Source organism: Pocillopora verrucosa, chromosome 5, assembly GCF_036669915.1.
Source record: "Pocillopora verrucosa isolate sample1 chromosome 5, ASM3666991v2, whole genome shotgun sequence".
NCBI lineage: Eukaryota > Metazoa > Cnidaria > Anthozoa > Scleractinia > Pocilloporidae > Pocillopora > Pocillopora verrucosa.
Window position 1 is genome coordinate 17,173,073 of NC_089316.1, and position 3,982 is coordinate 17,177,054.

A 3,982-nucleotide genomic window follows, 5' to 3' on the forward strand; every position below is an offset into this window, starting at 1 on the left:
GTCAGTGTACAAAGGCCTTGGCAACGATACGGCAGAAGTATTGATGACAAACAATGCAAATGCTGCACAACAGGCAATTGTTTGTGTAAATATTTATAACTCAATCGCATTTTACATTCCAAACTGAAATGATCTTAGGGCCAGTAATGATTTTCTACGTTATTTAATGTGGAGTTTTCTCTGAGAGGATGAAGGCAAAAAACTTAAACATCGATTTTCATGATGAATTAAGGTACCTTCTGTTTTCATGTCGCAGTAAGCGAATACAATCTTTTTCAGGTATGATGGAGTAAATCCAGTATCTCGCACTGACCGCTTGCCCTCCTTCACTTGTTTTAATCTCTTTACACGTTTCAGCCGGAAGTTCTGGAACGGGACCCGAGAGGCACTGAAAAACAACGGATTGTTTCTTGTTTACATATATCACTTATCATTCCATAATACATTCTTAATTCTTTATTTTCTTTTTTCTAACTTAACATTAAGGTCTCACCTCTCTTCATGTCTTTTCTGAAATAATATCGTTCAAAGTTTGGTACAAAATCTTCTGGTCTGGCTTCCTTAGTACGGTTGCTCAATTCGCAAATGTCTTGGGTAAAGACGTAGTTAAAACTCTGGCATCTGATGTCTTGGTAAACATTCCCGTAAACACACATCACCGAAAAGCCGCTTTTGTGATATTCTTGAAGATGTGTCCTTGCAGCATCATACCCAAGATCGACACCTCTCCTTTTTCGCTGCTATGTTGAGAACTTGCATCTAAGAATGTTGGACGTACAACGATCAGCACTAGCAGAGTAAGGGCCATCTTTCTCCACTCATTGGCTCGACGACACCTAATGGCGATAAGAGTACTAGTAGATTGGACGGATGGAAAATTTTTCTAAGTCGCTGAGACTTTTCAAAGATTATTTATTGTTTGCGAAAAATCCAGCGGGCGCCAACAGTTGCTTAAAGCCATATAAAACAATCCTTTTCCAAGTTGAGACTAATAAAAGACCTTCGGGAGATCGCAACGTTGACCTGCCCAAATAAAAGATCTACTTCACAGAACAATACCCCAGCTCCTGCGTTGTTTATTTCTTACCCTTTGAAAAAGAACAACATGAAATTACGACATTTGCGTGGTCTGAGAACCAAAACACAGAAGGTGAATTATTTTAGTTTCTATTTAAAAGGGGGTATTTAAAGGGGGGTTAGCTCGGTTGAGGTTGAGGTTTGCCGCCTTGAGAGACAGGTGACGCATCCAGCCACTCGCTAAAAGTATAAAATCAATTCTACGATCAAAGGTACTCACAAGGTAAGGTCCCTCTAGACGAAACTAACCGTCCATGAAAGGTACTTAAAGAAGGAAACAAAAACTAACATAAAAACCAAAAGAGTTATCGTCCTCTAAATCCAGGGAATTATCAAGAGCACGCTTGTCGACGTAAGCGTAACAATATACATATATAATCCTAATTCTAGATTACTCCCGTCAATGCCAAAAAAACAATTTCCTAGAGCTTAACCTTTTATAAATAAGATAAATTAAATGGAGTGTGAGTAGAATTTGACAAACACTTGAATCTGCTGCTTTAAATAACATGAATTTACATTTCGTTAAAGCCAAAAGGTTTTACCGACGAACTACTAAAAAAAACAGGCTTACCAGTAATAAATGTCTTCTCCCCAGAAGAACTGCTTCTTTCTTTTGCTATGCGCTCTCTTTGGTTATCAGATATGAATTAGGTCTTGAGTATCGACAAGCTGGTGTTTAAAACATGGCTGAAAAGATGTATTTCGAACAAGTTTAAGTAGACAAGCGTTGTTTAAGCTAATTGCGCTGCTTTTGACGTTGTTGCGTAGACAAACAGAAAATATATCACATTACATAATTTTTTTTGTTGAGTAAAGTTGGATAAGAACATCAAAACTTCTTAGTTGTATAGGCATAAGTACGGGGGAAGTTATGATAGTACACGTATAAGTAAGAACACAGATAGGAATGCTCTGGTTCCTTCTCCAAGTTGATAAAATGAAAATCAGTTTATCTCATTGATTATACTAAGCAACCAAATTGAATTAACTTGTTTGCTTAATTTTACTGTTATTCGATATCTTAAGACACGAATCTCCAAATTAAGAACCACCTTCTTTCTTTTCCATGCTTTGACAGCAATTAACCACAAATACGGTAATAAAAATAAATACATGAAGACCATTATATAGGTAAATAGGAACAATTTTTGGGCTGTCGTCCATCTTCAGTGAGAATTCCGCGGAGCTTAGAATACATTTAAACATTTCATATTACATTTTTTTTCTACAAGTTAAGGAAATAACAGATGTTTAAAAGTTGGACACCAGAAACTATTACTTAAACGTTGATCATAATGTTTCATTCTGCTCTCTCGCCAGGAAAACGCTTCCTCAACATTTTATTTGAAACATTTGGAAACCTGTCTTTCAAAACTTCACGTCAGAAAGCAATCTATTTTTGTAAGTTTGAGCCGTGAAAGCAAGTGATGTATAAGCATGCAATAAAAATATGAACCTGCCGTGTTCTTTTCCGATATTTATCCTGCACTGGTCTCCTGCTTCTTAAAATGAATGGGGGAGTCTTTCTCTCAGAATTACTGACAACTTCCTGTTTATTGCCTAAGGTTATGAGGAAAAGTCCACATCTTAAATTAACGTTATTTACAACACCTTTTTAACAGATGAAACAACAGCACATGACTTATTTTTTCATAAAGATAATTTGGTTTCATTCTCTGAGTTGTTAATGTAGATTGGTCTCCATAAAGAGTTTTAAAGCTGACATTCGAGCATTTCATTGCTTCTAAAATTTGTTTTTCTAAGTATTTCTTCCACCTAACTGCAAATTGAAATAAATATGCTGCTCAAATGGTGACTGTAATTCAATATCTTAAAACACCAATCTCTAGCTTAAGAACCGCTTTCGTGTTTTAACAGCAAAAACTAAAAATCCGTTAACAAACAGAAATATATGTAGATAAATAGCAACAATTCTTTGGTTGTGTTCCATCGTTAATGTGAATATAATCTTTTACAATTTTGCTGAGTTCAGCTTACATTTGAACATTTTACATTTCATTTGCAATTATTGCCTTTAAAGTAGGGAAATAAGAGAAGTTAAAAGCCTGTCGTTTTAACGTTGATGAAAATTTTTCTGCTTTTGTTTTCATTACACCTAAACACCACCTGTAAGGAGAAGATTAAAGAAATCTTTCCCGCAGGTTCCATTACCTGTCAAACAGTAACAGAAGAACTACAGGAAGAGGGAATACTGTCCTTAGATAGCAAAATATTCTTCGTTAGGCGCGCTCCGTTTGAATGTATATGTCGCAATAATTATTGCAATTTTTGTCGCGTAAAATGTTTAATTTAAGAGAGGATGTCAGCATCCATCGAACAAATCTGTAATATTTTGGCAAGTCACCCAAAATTCGTTTTCACTCCTACATTCATGTTTTGTAGCCCAATATGTCCTAATAATTTTAGTGTAGTTTTTTTGTGAAAATATATTTTAGTTTTCGAGAATTAATTATTTTCGTTCGACCACTCAAATATGCAAATTTTAACCGTGAATATTACCCAAGTTGTGTGACCTCCTATAACGAATATACTTGACCTCCGGTAATTATGTCAACATAATCCGTTGTTTTATCATCTAAACTTAATCCCCTGTCGTTATTGAAGCTGGCAAAGGAACATTTATTTTTTGGTGAATATTTTTGGCCGAAATACTTTTCCTGTGTCGAAAAGTAGCATAAAAGAAGACAGTTTTAACGATGACCGATATGACAGAGTCTACTGAATTTCTAGCTTTTAAAAGACAAAAGGACGGTTACAAAGTAAAAAAATTTCCTTGTGTATTTATATATTTCTATCCTGAGACGAACTCAAAGTCCGGCAAAATTTACTTGCTAGCGACTATAAAATATACACGGTCTGCTTACTTGCCGCCACCGAATTT